Consider the following 17,028-nt stretch of genomic DNA (forward strand, 5'->3'; position numbering starts at 1 on the left):
CTCGGCACCGTTCCTTACCCACTGATCCGGTCGCACCATCCCGGCACTGCTCCTTACCCACTGATCCGGTCGCTCCTGCACGGCATCACTCCTTACCCACTGATCCGGGCGCACCTGCACGGCACCGCTCCTTACCCAGTGATCCGGTCCACATGTCCACCGGTCACGGCTGCCGCTCCCGCTCGTGCTCTCCTGTGTCCTGTCCCCAGTCTCATGTGTCTGACTCATGCTTCTGTATAGGGTCGGGCCGCGCCCACTCTTATGGGCCCAGCACTGCTGCAGCAGGATATGACATGAGGCTGTGCTGGGTATATAAGACTGGCCTTTCCATGTGGGCGGGGCCTGATCAACGTGTCTTGTAAGCCTTGTTTTGAAAGCTAGGTGCTCAGGTCCCCCTTGTGCCGTGTCCTGTGATCAATACTATTGCCTGACATTCCTACCCGCACCTGTGCCAGATTCCTGCACTGTCTCCAGGAACTCTGAAGCCCCAGTGACTCTGAAAAAAGTATTTTTTCTCTGTGTGGTGTTTTTTTTTTAACCCTTTATTGGAGATTCTTAATGGCCGGGTCAAACGTGCCTGACATTAAGAATCTCTGGCTTAATACTAGCTATTAAAACAAAGCCAGTATTAACTCATGATTACCCAACAAGCCACCCGGCTTCAGGGCTGTTGGAAGAGTTGGATACAGCGCCAGATGATGGTGCTTCTGTCGCGGGCGGGGAGGAGGGTGTCAGCACACCGCGCTCACCCCTTCTGCTCGGGTCCGGCAGTTGCTCCTGGTGGCTCGAGCTGCGGGCCGGATCCCGGGGTGTCTCGAGCGACACTCCTCGCCCGTGAGTGAAAGGGGGGGGTGTTTGTTGGGGTTGTAGTTCGTGACGCCACCCACGGTTGTGGTGATGGCACCACCGCTGCTCAGTGTGGGGGTCCCGGGGATGGTGATGGGAGCAGCCAGGTGTTGTGTTGCCCCTCCGTGGGTAGGGGTTGGTGATCCCGGGGCCCGGTGAAGAGATGTGAAGTGTAGGGCCTGGAGGGCGCACGGACGCGGGGGCAGCGCTGTGCCTTGCGGCACTGTGGTACTCACTCAGCCTGAGACACGGACACAGTTTGTTCGGTAAACCAACGGCTGGTAGGACGGTCCCACAGACGGTTGCACCTGCACTCCCGGTAGTTAACGGTGTTGTCACTCTTCCCTGCACCTTGTGTTCTGATGGTGGTAGCGGTGGATTCCCTCCGGTTACCTGCTCCCCGGCTGCAATCTGGGCCGGAGGAGCTCTACACTTTGCCCGCAGGCGCTGGCCCTGGGGAAACTGGTGCCTTGGCGGTGGCGGTGTCTCCCCGGTAATGGTCGGGCTGTTGCCGTCAATCGGGACTTTGTTGCTGGGAGATCTACGTCCCCTTCACTAACGGATTTAGCAGATCTGACGACTCCTAGCCCTGCTGGGGTCCGAAAGGCCCCTGTCCTGGTGCTGACTGTCCTTCGGAACACTGCTCCAGACCACCGGGCACACAGCCAACGGGGTCCTTCCAGGAACCTCCGAACCGTCCCCCTCCGGACAGCCACCATCGTTGTCAACCTTGCTGGTTCCGTCCGGACACACAGTCACGGACCTTCAGGCTTTTCTGTCACTTTCTACTTTCTCCTTTCTACTTTCACTCCTTGTGGTTTACTCTAGCCCTTCACTGGACTTTCTCTCGATGTTCACTCAAGCTCCTCCTGAGCTAATCTGCCTGTTTTCCTCCCTCCTCCAGCACTGTGACCTCCTCGGTGGGCGGAGCCAACCGTCTGGCCCACCCCCTGGTGTGCATCAACAGTCTCTGGAAGAGGGCAACAAGGATTTGTGTTTTGACTGTGGTGTTCCTACCTGGGATGTGGGGTGTGGTGGTTGTGTTCTGTGTCCCCTGGCTTGCCCAGGGCGACACATTCCCCCTTAGCAAAATGCAGACCGTCCGCGGGCTGCCGTCCTACACCGGTTTTATTTTTCTGTGAAAAAGGGGATAACAGGTTAAACATATATACATTTTCAATAAATTCTTCCCAAGACGGGAGGCACATTTTCTTTTAACGTTACAACGGTGTACGGTCACGGTTTCCGCTCTCTCCCACCCAAGCAACCTGGCCCTGATGCTGCCCCTAAAGCCCAGGCAGCACCCCTTGACCCACAGTCCAGCACACGGTACCCGAGCGGGATCTGTCCTTCCCTCCAGAGGGTAGCCACCGGTCCCTTTGGTGGCTGGGCCCTGGCCTGCTCTGCTCAGGGCCCTCCCTCCAACTTGCCTCTCCGGAGGCGGCATTGCGGAAACGGTAACGGTACCCAACATATTTACAAGCCACTAACGTTTGTGGTTGCCCTGCAGAGTTCACGGGCTTGTCCATGGCAGTTCCCATGCATTTTTAAACTTTGAACGGTCCCCACGGGGACAACGGTGCCGGCCCCAGCCGGTTGCTAATCACAAAGGCAAATCTGGTGAAAACTCGGTTCAATCATTTTTCATTTTTGGCAAAACTTTTCAACTTTTAACTTTTTCGAACAACCAGCAACTTCAGTGATGGTCCCAACGGGGACGGTGCTGCGGGCATCTGCTGCCCTTTTGCGGCTTAACAGTCCATTCTCACTCGTGGGGCTCTAGTGCCACCTTCACACGGTGCACCGCTCTGGACCCCAATGGTAGCTCGCTGCAGGCGATCCTCTTCCATATTCATGTGGGCATGCACATCCGCTCTACACCCCTCTCGGGCATCGATCTCCCTGCGCAGCTGCTGTCGCCGCCGCTCCCAGCCGGGAGTACTTTCTGTTTGCTCCGGTTCAGCATGTGCGGGGGATGGACCCAGCCAGAGTCCCTCCGTGTCGGTTACGACCGGCACCTTCAGTAATGAGGGACCCCGCTGTGACATGGCCTCCTCTGCCTCCTGGCAGCTGCATCCCCGCCGTGTCTCCGGTGCATCTTTGCTGACGGGCTCAGCCTTTGGCTTCTTCCATAGAAGCGGTTCAGGGTGGTCATGAGCTTCTGCTGCAGGTCGGTCCGCCGGGGCGGATTGGCAGGGTACCGCTACCGGTGGTGGTGGTAGCGGGCCTAGTGGCGGGGCAGCAGCAGCTAACGCGGGTAGCGGGAGAGGCAGCAGGGTGAACGGGTGTAGGCCGGGCCCCTCAGCCGCAGCGGCCGATCCCTCGGGAATACAGGGACGTGGGTCTCTTACCCGTTCCTCCAAATCTTCCTCCACCTCGCATCTCCGCATAGCAGCCACCGCTTCCACCATGTCGGCCTCCCACTCCTCCAGGAGGAGCTGCATGCGGACCTGCAGACGGCTGCTTAGCTGGGCGGTCCGGACTTCCACCCACGCCGCCATGCCGGGCGCGGGGACCACGGTGTTGTTGGTCGGACTCAGCATCTTTAGCAGCGGCCTCTTCCAGGAACCAGTCAATGGCCGCAGGGTCCTGGCGTCCCTGCTTGTATAGCCGCAGCTACATGCGGCCGTCCGCCATCGCGTCCCCCTTAGCTCTTTCCGGCCCCTCCTCTCTCGGGGCGGGGTTTTGGCCTTCGCGCCTCTACTGCTCGAGAAGACGCTCGAGCGGGAACTTTTCGCGCCAAAGATGGCGGCTTCTGAAATTTTCCTGCCGGATACCTCCGGCTGTAACAAGGCGCACCTCTACCTGACGGCAGAGCGGTAAGATCCTGTTCGTGACGCCAAGTTGTCGCGGGCGGGGAGGAGGGTGTCAGCACACCGCGCTCACCCCTTCTGCTCGGGTCCGGCAGTTGCTCCTTGTGGCTCGAGCTGCGGGCCGGATCCCGGGGTGTCTCGAGCGACACTCCTCGCCCGTGAGTGAAAGGGGGGGGGTGTTTGTTGGGGTTGTAGTTCGTGACGCCACCCACGGTTGTGGTGATGGCACCACCGCTGCTCAGTGTGGGGGTCCCGGGGATGGTGATGGGAGCAGCCAGGTGTTGTGTTGCCCCTCCGTGGGTAGGGGTTGGTGATCCCGGGGCCCGGTGAAGAGATGTGAAGTGTAGGGCCTGGAGGGCGCAGGGACGCGGGGGCAGCGCTGTGCCTTGCGGCACTGTGGTACTCACTCAGCCTGAGACACGGACACAGTTTGTTCGGTAAACCAACGGCTGGTAGGACGGTCCCACAGACGGTTGCACCTGTACTCCCGGTAGTTAACGGTGTTGTCACTGTTCCCTGCACCTTGTGTTCTGATGGTGGTAGCGGTGGATTCCCTCCGGTTACCCGCTCCCCGGCTGCAATCTGGGCCGGAGGAGCTCTACACTTTGCCCGCAGGCGCTGGCCCTGGGGAAACTGGTGCCTTGGCGGTGGCGGTGTCTCCCCGGTAATGGTCGGGCTGTTGCCGTCAATCGGGACTTTGTTGCTGGGAGATCTACGTCCCCTTCACTAACGGATTTAGCAGATCTGACGACTCCTAGCCCTGCTGGGGTCCGAAAGGCCCCTGTCCTGGTGCTGACTGTCCTTCGGAACACTGCTCCAGACCACCGGGCACACAGCCAACGGGGTCCTTCCAGGAACCTCCAAACCGTCCCCCTCCGGACAGCCACCGTCGTTGTCAACCTTGCTGGTTCCGTCCGGACACACAGTCACGGACCTTCAGGCTTTTCTGTCACTTTCTACTTTCTCCTTTCTACTTTCACTCCTTGTGGTTTACTCTAGCCCTTCACTGGACTTTCTCTCGATGTTCACTCAAGCTCCTCCTGAGCTAATCTGCCTGTTTTCCTCCCTCCTCCAGCACTGTGACCTCCTCGGTGGGCGGAGCCAACCGCCTGGCCCACCCCCTGGTGTGCATCAACAGTCTCTGGAAGAGGGCAACAAGGATTTGTGTTTTGACTGTGGTGTTCCTACCTGGGATGTGGGGTGTGGTGGTTGTGTTCTGTGTCCCCTGGCTTGCCCAGGGCGACACACTTCTATGAAAGCCATCCTCCAAATCGACAACCACCCCCAGCACCTGCACATACATATCAGTCACCAAGTTCTCCTACCTACTTCTCCAGAATGCAAACTGGAAGGAGTGAGACGCAGCACAGACGTTATGATATGGGCAGCCTGGCCATCTACAAGACACTTGCCCAGCTGGTCAACTGAGGAATGACCCTGCACCAAATCGACGTGTTAACTATCTACAGCCAAGTACAATGAGGGAAGAGGTGTCACCCCTTTAAGTTGACTTGCCTAATGACTCAGACACTCAGGTTCGACCACTAGGTGTTTATGGGATGCGGGCCACAGCCCCGCGTTCTTCTTATCACCCAAGAAAGCACTTACAGGATGTTGCACTGGATGGACAGGGAGTTCTTGGTTTTTGTGACTCTGGGGCGTTTCTCACAATAGCTGATTCTCGAGTGGTTCGGCCAGAGGGGATACAGCCAGTATCAGGGTTTACCATTGAATTGGCTGGAGGACAAAGGAGAAATATCCCAAAAGCAAGTGTAGAACTGGAATTTGGCTTTGAGGTCAAGCAATGTGTAGGTGGGGTGATAAGTGGCCTGCCTTCAGATATTCTCCTAGGCAATGATGTGGGAGATCTACCTGCCGTTTTGTGGGTGCAGAAAGCAGAATTTAAATAAAGTAGGATACAAACTGGAACCGGACCCTTCAACCCTACAACTCCACCATCCACTAAAGAAGATGGAGCCAACACAAAATGCCTATGGATTGTCAAGACAGGAGGAGCCCTGAGTTAGGTCAGGCATGTTTATGTGAACTTGACAAGTGACCTGTTGAGGTCATTAGTCCGTACACAACTTGAGGGGGGAAGGGGTTGTAACTGTTTGTCCCCCCAGCCTGCACCATAATGTAATCAAGCCTCCAGCAGTATTGTAACATCATGTCCCTCCCTGGCCTATCTGTCTGGACTTTAATGTAATCAGGCGTAGGTCAACATCTAGTGGGCGACTGTGTCTTTGTTCTTCTCTGCGTGGGACTCAACCAATACCAGCCGGTAGTTCCTGGAAACTTTTCCATATAAAGTCACATACTCAAAAGTGGGTGTGAACCCTTTCGCATCCAGGGGGTGGATCTAAGGAGAGGTGGAAGAATCAGCCATATGTTTTTAGTTAGTTGATGCTTTGTTTGGTTAAAGGCGAGGATCTGTGCTGAGGGCAGTTCCTGGTGCCTGTGTATTGACTATGGGACATTGAAGTTCAGCTGCTATGTGGGATTGTGTTTTCTCAGCCATGCTGCTGGATTTAAGGAACTCATCTAAGGACTGTTGTGGCAATTTCCTTGGCGTTGGATTGTTGGGTGGCGCCCCGGACCTGTTTCCTTTGTGTGGACTCATTGTGGACTCTAAAGAACCATTTGGATATTGGATGTTCTATGCTCACTGCCTCAATAAAACTTGTTGAATTGTTCATCGGCCTGGTGTCCCTGCCTGCTCTGTCGCATACCCCGTCACAAGAGCATTACTACAAGAGGAGCCCAAGGGGATTTTACTACAGGATTTGCACAAGGAAAGGGGACAGTACTATAGTATGGGAACAGGGAAAGGGGACATTACTACATTATATGTGTGTTGGATGTGAGGATCTGTGACAGAACAATCACTGCACATCCACCAAACATACCATATAATGTAATAATGGTCAGTGCTGGGGCAGAATACTGACAGCCAATGTGTGGGCAGAGGGTGGGGCTGGACAGTTAGGCCGGACAGTTCCAGCTCTGACTGGGAAGTTTGGCACAGGAAAATGTCATGTTAGGTTGAGCTGCAGGTAAACAAAGAGAATAAAGGGATAATACAAGAGGAACAAAAGTTAGAAAACAAAAAAAAATGTAGGGGTGATTTATATAACAATACAGCACAGATTAGCTAACAAAACGTTTTTGGAGTTTATGTCGGACAACTCCTTTAATGGACAAAAGGTTGGCTATATTCACACTTAGCGTTCTTTACAAAACACAGCAGTTTTCCATTTCATACAAACAAAAAATGGTCATATAATATATATAGGGGAAAAGCTGTTCCTTCCTATACCTCAAAGCTCCCCAAGCTCAACACTAACAACCAAAAAAAAAAAGGTTAGAAGGCACTCACAATTTTTGACAAATCTCTAGTTCCTTTCTCTTTTAAGGGAGTGGAATTAGAAAGGACATGGTTACTTGTTAAAATCAAAATAGTTATCAACTACTGATTCGCCCACCACAGCACTGCAGCGGTCGACTGCGGGGAGTTCTCTGTAGGGACCCTTCTAGCAACAGGTAGGTCAGGTTAACTCCAATAGTACTGCAGCTGAAGACAAAGTCCTGCACTGCCTGCCCTCAGGTTACCTTCAGGTTCAGTGGCACACGTGCTGATGATTGTGGTGTAGCGCTCAATACACTTCAGGCGCAGCGTGCTTGTCAGATAGCAGAACAGCCATGAAATCCAGTGAAAGGAGGAAGAAAACTGACCGCATACAGCTGCTATGCCGAAAGATTTTTATTCAAACATTTTCTCCATGGGTGCAGATAAAAATGCGGGAGGTGGCTTGGATGTGAGTCCCTCCAGGAGGACGACGGCCGTTTCGTCTGTGAATCAGACTTCTACGGGTCCACATGTGGGAGCGACCGTACACACCTTATAAAGGGGAGTTCATCCAGGTCACGTCACCGCACATTAAAAAAAATATAGAGGAATTACCACAAATCAGTGATTTGCATACATGCAAACAGATGTTTCACTTAAAAAACATGTTTAAATAAACAATGTAACAAACATTTTCATAAAAAACACATCTAACAAAAAAGGAAAAAGGTCACGAGGGCATAATGAAATAACATTGCATGACATATTCTTAATGATATGGTTATTCATTTATCAAACACTCAGGACTAGATTATCTGCTCTAATCAAAATTATAAGAACACCGTTAAATCGTTACGGTCATTTAAACCCAGGTTTCCCTGTGCTCCAAATTTCATTATCAATTTTGCTTCCTTTTGTAGCAACAATTTATGGAGATCACCCCCTTGGGGGGGCAGAGAAACCTGGACCAAACCCGCAAAACGTAGGGTATTAGGGTTACCTTCGTGTGCTGAACAAATATGTTCTATTAGTCTTGGGGAACCCTTCCCTGTAGAAATAGATTTATAATGTTCCCTAAAGCGTATGTACATACATCTAATTGTTTTCCCAATGTAGAATCTTCCACACGGGCACAATATGACGTAAACCACATACTTCGTTTTGCAAGAAATAAATTGTTTAACTTGAAATGAAGAGGAACCAATCTTTAGAGAAGTGCCAGTGAGATGTAAGGTACAAAACTTACAGTGGCCACAGCGAAAGTTCCCAACCGGGGAACATTTTTCTAACCAAGTAGACGGGCAAGCCACCCTATTTTTCACCAGCAGGTCTCTCAGATTGTTACACCGTCTGTAAGAGACTAAAGGTCCTGCGTCTGTCATCTTTTTCAAATCGGGGTCGTTGGCGAGAATGTGCCAATTCTTTTTTATGGCTTTCTTTATTACGCCATCCAGCGGGCCAAATTTAAAACTGAACATAAACCTTTTTGTGGCATTATTTCTTTTTCTTATATTTTTTAATTTCACTTGACCCTGTAATGAGTTCTCAGTAAAAGGGGATAAAACATCCCCCAGTTCCTCAACACCCTCAACTGACACTTTCTCATAGGCCGAATCAACTAGTGCACTAGGGTACCCCCATACTAATAGCCTTGCTTTTAAATCTCTAGCTTGTTCTTCAAAGGTCTCATTATTACTATTCATCCTTTTTAGTCTCAAAAACTGAGAATAGGGTAACGCCGCCTTTGTGTGATTTGGGTGGGCGCTTTGATAATGCAACAGGGAGTTAGAGGCTGTTGGTTTCCTATACACTTTGGTTGAAATCGCTCCCTCCTCTATTTTCACCTCTATGTCCAAAAAAGTAATGGTGTTACCTCCAAAACATGATGTGAAGGACATATTCATGGTGTTGGTATCATTCAGGTAGGTGACAAAACCTGTAAAATCCTCCTCCGTCCCATCCAACACCATGAATATGTCGTCCACATATCTTAGAAACAATTTCACATGCTTTAGAAATGGATTTGTGCTATCAAACACATATACGCTTTCAAAAAATCCTAAATAAATATTAGCCATGGCACAAGATACGGGGATACCCATCGCGGTACCCCCGCACTGAACGTACCATTTGTCAAGGAACATGAAAGCGTTTTTTGAAAGCACAAAATCAAGGGCTTCACTTACAAAATCACAAAACAACTGGGTTTTCCCACTCCGTGCCACTGTCTCTCTTACTGCCTGTACTCCCAGGTTCTGTGGAATCCGTGTGTACAAACTTTCCACATCTATGGACACCAAGCTGAAACCCTCCTGCCAAATAAATCCCCTTAGTAATGACACAAAATCATTACTATCTTTAACATAAGAGGGGATTTTTTTCATTAACGGCCTCAAAAGCCAGTCCAAATAGTGGGACAACGGTTCAGTTAAAGAACCGATGCCTGCCACTATTGGACGGCCAGGTGGATTATTGCTGTTTTTATGTATTTTTGGTATAGCATACCAATGAGGTTTCGTTGGAAACATTGGGATTAATTTTTCAGCCTGGGTACTAGTGATGAAGCCCAGTGCTACATATCTCTCCAAAAAACGTGTCAATTTCTTCTTATACTCATTGATGGGGTTAGATTGCAAGGGGGTGTAAGTAGTACGATCCTGCAGATGTCTTAAACATTCTTGAATGTACGCTGCACGTGTTAACAGAACGATATTACCGCCTTTATCAGTTTGGCGGAATACCGTGTCATCCCACGTGCGCATTATTTTTACTGCTGTCAATTCTCCCTCATTTAAATTTTTATCCATTCTAGGGTATAACAGAGCCTCCACATCTCTCAATACCGCCTCCTGAAACACATCAACCAAATTTCCATGAGCAACCGGGGGACGTGACCTGGATGAACTCCCCTTTATAAGGTGTGTACGGTCGCTCCCACATGTGGACCCATAGAAGTCTGATTCACAGACGAAACAGCCGTCGTCCTCCTGGAGGGACTCACATCCAAGCCACCTCCCGCATTTTTATCTGCACCCATGGAGAAAATGTTTGAATAAAAATCTTTCGGCATAGCAGCTGTATGCGGTCAGTTTTCTTCCTCCTTTCACTGGATTTCAGGTTAACTCCAATAGGAATCGTGACACCACTCTCGGTAGTTGCGGCCAGGGGATGACCGCTACTGCAGTTTAGCGAGCGTCTGGGGCTGTTGGTATGTGCAGTTAGATGGTGTGGTCTCCTGAGAGTGAGGCTGGACCCAGGGGCTCGAATGTAAGTGTGTGGTACTACAGGTCGCAGAAGAACTCACACACAGGCAGCAATGTCTTTCAGGGTTTTTACTCACTTTTAGTTGGTTGGTGAGATACCCGGGCGATGCTGAGATCATACCAGGTGGAACCAGGAATTCCTGCAGGCCGTTCTGAGGGTAGCTATTAACTCGCCTTCCTTGCACTTCTTTTGTTTCGGAAAACCCCTGACTTGCAGTATCGTGGGATTTATCCAGGGAAAGTTGCTACTGCCTCTCCTTCCCTTTCTGGCCCGTTTGCCGGCAGCGTGGACCAGGTGAGATGACTTCTGGCACTGTCTCCTTATGGGTCCCCCTGTTGCTGCTGAGGCCCGAGCTCTGTGTCCTTGGTGAGGAACCTCTAGTCCCCTCACCGGCAGGTTTAGCAGCCCCAGTAAATAGACTTCTGCTCTGGGGACCTGTTCCCTGTGCGTGCGTAGTTACCAGCAATCCCCGTACTCGACTGCCTCTTCTCAGGTGTCTTTCAGGATGACTTTCTGGTCACTGTACTCCCCCGCTAACAGCTACCACACAAGCAGGGTCTGCCTAGCGTGGCTGTACATCTGCTCCCTTCAGCAACTTTTGGACACTCTGCTCCAGACTGGCTTGCTCCTCCTCCTTTTCCTGTCTGCCACTGCATCTAGCTTCCAGCCCCTCCTCTACACCCCTTGCTGAGAATTGAAAGTTAACCTCTTCAGGGCTACCCAAGGGTCCCTTCTCAAGCTGTGGGAGACCTGGTTGCTTATGTGTCTGTGTGTACACACCTCATTCTGGCCTTTTGGAATTACCTGGAAGCACTATCCCAGCACCAGTACTCTGTGGTGCCTGACAAGGTCAGGGGCGCCACATTCCCCCTTAGTTATCATCAGCATGTCCTCGGGCTGGAAAGACAAGAAAAGGTTTTTAATACAAACTTTTCTATGCAGTGGATGGTTATTTACATTGACAACATACCAGGTACCATTTTTCACGACCCACCACCCACAAGTCCGTAACCCACCCAAAATCCTTCCAGGAGGCAGGTCACCGGTCCCTTTGGTGACCAGGTCTGAGTCAACTCTATCCCAGACCTTTCCTCCAATCTTCCTCTCCTGAGGAGGGTGGTTTAAGGTAGGCCCCATAAACAGGCGTACCTGCTTCCGTGTGTTGGAGAGCAGGCCCCATAAACAGGCGTGCTCCCTGGTGGTGCAGAGTCAGGCCCCATAAACAGGCGTGCTCTGAAGTTGGTACCAATGAGGTAACTTTTTACAATGCAAGAGTTTGTGGCTATAGAGAGTTCATAGCCTTATGGTTCGTATTTAAAGTGCACGTAACCAGGTGCAACACATTTTAGCAGCAAAGTTCTCGCAACAGTCCTTGCGGGCACATTCTTAAACGTTGCTGAACTGTAAACAAGTTAAACATTCTTAAACTTAAATAAATTTGCTATAAAGACATTTTAGACTGTACTTTCTCTATACCATAATGGGGGCTGACCAAAGTTGCTGCGGGTTGATCTACGCAGTACTATACTGTAATCTGTCTGAGGTTGTGTCCTCCCACACGGTTTATGTGTCTCATTGTGAATGATGGTGTACTGGGTGTTGATGCCAGTGCATGATCTTCTGATTCAGCCACACTTGACTCTTCAAGGTTCTGAACAGGTTCTTCTTGTTCTCTTACTTCTTCTCTGGGTTGAGGGAAGGTGATTACTTAAATTACAACAGCTCCATTGTGTTGAGGCCAACTTGCAGGAAAATCTCCAAGCACAGTATGGATCATCTTCTCTCTTGGTGCTTCGACTGGCGAAGGGTTGGGAACTTCTTCAGGGATTCTGAGCTGTTCAGGGCATCTCTTAAGGTGGTTTCTGGAAACCACAGCTGTTGTCTTTAATCCATCTTTGCTGATAAGGCACGTCTTCTCACGGCTAGGTGTTAACGGTAACACTGTAGGGTTCTGCTTCCCAGTGATTGTCGAGTTTATGATGTCTTCTCTTTCTCTTGAGGACTACTTCTCCAGGCATCAAAGGAACAGCAGGTGCATTTTGATTATAGTCTTTTTCTTGCCTCTCCCGCTGCTGAGTCAGGCTTCGCTCCACACACTCTTGTACTCTCTTGTACTGGGCTTGGCAGGTGGAATCCCAATCAGCACCTTGTAGAGGGTCTTCAAGAGTCTCAATTCCCATTTCCAGATCCACTGGCAGTCTTCCAGGTCTGGCCCTCATCAGGTATGCCAGTGTGCAGTTCGTGGAACCCACAGGGATGTTGTTATACATGTCCACCAGGTCAGGCAGCTTCTCTGGCCACTGGCTCCTTTTTTCTAGTGGGAGAGTTTTCAGGAGGTCGAGAACAATATGATTCATTTTCTCGCACATGCCATTGGTCTGAGGATGGTAAGGCGTGGTACGGATCTTGTTGCAGCCATAAAGGTTACAAAATTCCTTGAACACTTCAGCTTCAAAGGCTGAGCCTTGGTCATTGAGCACTTGATCTGGATACCCTTGTGGTCAACAGAAATGGGCTTGGAAAGCTCTAGCTTCAGTCTGGCCTGTCAAGTCCTTGACTGGTACCACCAGTAGGAACCTGGAGTAATGATCAACCATAGTGGGAGCATAGGTATAGCCTTGTCTGCTCGGAGCCAACTTTATATGGTCTAGGGCCACTATCTTCAGGGGTCGTTTGGTTTGGATTGGCTGGAGCGGTGCTCTCTGGCTGTGATGGCCTTTTCTCCTGAGGTTGCAGGGCCCGCAGTTTTGACACCACTTCTCCAGTTCTCCAGGGCAGATCTCATGCCCACCCAGTAGAATCTTTCTTTAAGTAGTGCCTCCACTTTCTTTCAACCGAAGTGGCCTTCGCCATTGTGATAGGCTTCCAGCACCATCCGTGTATCCTTCTGTGGTACAATCAGCTGCCACACCTTTTCATACGTCTTCGGGTCAATGCTCCTGTACAGTTTGTCTTGGTAGATGAATAATTGACCCCTCTCTCTCACAAGTGCTGTGCTTCAGGCGGGCTTCTGAACCAAGGCTAGCGCCAGGTTGAGTGATCAGCTTCTTCACCAAGCCAACCGCTGGATCATTCTCCTGAGTCGCCTTCCAGTTTTAGTGAGGTAGCGGATTCAGGGTCACTTCTTGGTGGCTGGTGCGTGATTGCACTGCTTGGCCCCATGGCGATGAAACGCTGGTAGCTCAATCTCTTCAAGGTCATCTAGATCTTCACCCTCGTCTGCTAGGTGAGGCATCCTTGACAGAGCATCTGCGTTGCCATTCTTGCGACCGGCTCGATACTTGACAGTAAAATCATAATTTGCTAGTCGGGCTACCCAACGTTGCTCCATGGCACCCAATTTAGCAGTATCCAAGTGGGTCAGGGGGTTGTTATCCGTGAAGATGGTGAATTTTGTGGCTTCCAGGTCTTGCTTGAATCGCTCTGTGATAGCCCAGACCATGGCCAGGAAGTCTAGCTTGAATGAACTATGGTTTTCTGGGTTTCTTTCAGCAGGCCTGAGCTTCCTGCTGGTGTAAGCAATCACACGTTCCTTGCCTTTCTGAACCTGTGAAAGCACTGCTCACAGTCCCACATTACTGGCATCTGTATACAGTACAAATGGTAGACTGTAATCAGGGTAGGCTAGAATCTCTTCACCCGTCAGGGCCCCTTTCATTTGTCTGAAGGAGTGTTCTTCTGCTTCTCCCCAGTGAAATGGTGGGCCGGACGTCTTTCTCTTCTTTGCTTGGCCTACCAGGAGTTCTTGCAGGGGCGCCGCCACCTTCGTATAGCCCTTGATGAACCTTCTGTAGTAGCCTACCAAGCCAAGGAATTGATGTACCTCCCGAATGGTGGTGGGGGTGGGCCATTTCTGGATGACTGTGACCTTCTCTGGGTCCGGTGCTACTTCTTCTGCACTGACCACATGACCTAAGTATTGGACCTTCGGCTTCATCCCATATCGAGACAGTGCTTCAAAGACTTCAGCCAATTGTTTCAGGTGGTCCTCATAGGTCTTGGAGTACACGATGACGTCATCCAGGTAGAGCAAGACAGTCTCAAAGTTGAGGTGCCCCAGGCAGCACTCCATCAACCTCTGGAAGATCCCGGGGGCGTTGCAGAGTCCAAATGGCATGCTGTTGAACTCACAAAGGCCCATGGGTGTGGTGAAGGCCGTCTTCTCCCGATCTTCCTATGCTACAGATACTTGCCAGTAGCCACTAGTGAGATCTAGGGTAGAAAAGTAGTTAGAAGCTTTTAAGGCAGCGAGGGATTCCTCTATCCATGGCAAAGGGTAGGCATCCTTGTGTGTTATCTGATATATCCGTCTGTATTCTACACACATCCTCATTGTGCCATCCTTCTTTTTCACCAGGACCAGGGGAGCTGCCCAAGGACTGCAACTGTCCCTAATGACTCCTGCCTCTTTCATGTCCTTCAGCATGTCTTTAGCGTGTTGGTAATGGGCTGGTGGGATAGGCCTATGTCTTTCCTTAACCCCTTCACCCCCGGCCACTAAAACACCCTAATGACCGGGCCATTTTTTGCAATTCTGACCAGTGTCACTTTGACAGGTTATAACTCTGGAACGCTTCAACGGATCCTGGCGATTCTGAGATTGTTTTTTCGTGACATATTGTACTTCATGTCAGTTGTAAATTTAGGCCGATATTTTTTGCGTTTATTTGTGAAAATTTAGGAAATTTGGCGAAAATTTTGAAAATTTCGCAATTTTCAAAATTTGAAAATTTATGGCCATAAATCTGAGAAATATGTCACACAAAATAGTTACTAAATAACATTTCCCACTTGTGTACTTTACATCAGCGCAATTTTTGAAACAAATTTTTTTTCCGTTAGGAAGTTAGAAGGGGTCAAAGGTCATCAGCAAATTCTCATTTTTCCAACAAAATTTACAAAATAATTTTTTTTAGGGACCACATTACATTTGAGGTGACTTTGAGAGGCCTAGGTGACAGAAAATACCCAAAAGAATAAGTTTATTAACCCTTTAGGTGCTTCACAGGAACCAAAGCAATGTGGAAGGAAAAAATGAAAATTTTACTTTTTAACACAAAAATGTTACTTTAGTCATAAAATTTTCATTTTTACAAGGGAGAAAAAAGAAAGTGCACCCTACAATTTATTGTGCATGTTCTCCTGAGTACGCTGATACCCCATATGTGGTAAAAATCAATTGTTTGGGCGCACGGCAGAGCTCGGAAGGGAAGGAGCGCCATTTGAATTTTTGAACGCAAAATTAGCTGCACTCATTAGCGGACGCCATGTCGGGTTTGAAGACCCCCTGAGGTGCCTAACCAATGGAGCTCCCCCACAAGTGACCCCATTTTGGAAACTAGAGCCCTCAAATAATTTTTCTAGATGTTTGGTGAGCACTTTGAACCCCTGGGGGCTTCACAGAAGTTTATAGCGTTGAGCCGTGAAAAGAAAAAAAAGGTTTTTTTACCACAAAACGGTTGCTTCAACTAGGTAGCTTTTTTTTTCACAAGGGTAACAGGAAAAAATGCACCATAAAATGTATTGTGCATTTTCTCCTGAGTACGCAGATACCTCATATGTGGTGGAAATCAAATGTTTGGACACACAGCAGTGCTCGGAAGGCAAGGAGCGCCATTTGAATTTTTGAGTGCAAAATTAGCTGCACCTGTTAGCGGACGCCATGTCGGGTTTGAAGACCCCCTGAGGTGCCTAAACAATGGAGCTCCCCCACAAGTGACCCCATTTTGGAAACTAGAGCCCTCAAATAATTGTTCTAGATGTTTGGTGAGCACTTTGAACACCTGGGGGCTTCACAGAAGTTTATAGCGTTGAGCCGTGAAAAGAAAAAAAATTTTTTTTACAACAAAACGGTTGCTTCAACTAGGTAGCTTTTTTTTCACAAGGGTAACAGGAAAAAATGCACCATAAAATGTATTGTGCATTTTCTCCTGAATACGCAGATACCTCATATGTGGTGGAAATCAAATGTTTGGACACACAGCAGTGCTCGGAAGGCAAGGAGCGCCATTTGAATTTTTGAGTGCAAAATTAGCTGCACCTGTTAGCGGACGCCATGTCGGGTTTGAAGACCCCCTGAGGTGCCTAAACAATGGAGCTCCCCCACAAGTGACCCCATTTTGGAAACTAGAGCCCTCAAATAATTGTTCTAGATGTTTGGTGAGCACTTTGAACACCTGGGGGCTTCACAGAAGTTTATAGCGTTGAGCCGTGAAAAGAAAATAAATTTTTTTTACCACAAAACGGTTGCTTCAACTAGGTAGCTTTTTTTTTCACAAGGCTATCAGGAAAAAATGCACCATAAAATGTATTGTGCATTTTCTCCTGAGTACGCAGATACCTCATATGTGGTGGAATGTAATTGTTTGGGCGCATGGCGGGGTTCAGAAGAGAAGGAGCGCCATTTGACAGCAAAATTGGTTGGAATCATTAGCGGACGCCATGTCACGTTTGGAGACCCCCTATGGTGCCTAAACAGTGGAGCTCCCCCACAAGTGACACCATTTTGGAAACTAGAGCCCTCAAATAATTTTTCTAGATGTTTGGTGAGCACTTTGAACATCTGGGGGCTTCACAGAAGTTTATAGCGTTGAGCCGTGAAAAGAATTTTTTTTTTTTTTACCACAAAACGGTTGCTTCAACTAGGTAGCTTTTTTTTTCACAAGGGTAACAGGAAAAAATGCACCATAAAACGTATTGTGCAATTTCTCCTGAGTACGCAGATACCTCATATGTGGTGGAAATAAATTGTTTGGG

Source organism: Anomaloglossus baeobatrachus, chromosome 4 (assembly GCF_048569485.1).
Source record: "Anomaloglossus baeobatrachus isolate aAnoBae1 chromosome 4, aAnoBae1.hap1, whole genome shotgun sequence".
NCBI lineage: Eukaryota > Metazoa > Chordata > Amphibia > Anura > Aromobatidae > Anomaloglossus > Anomaloglossus baeobatrachus.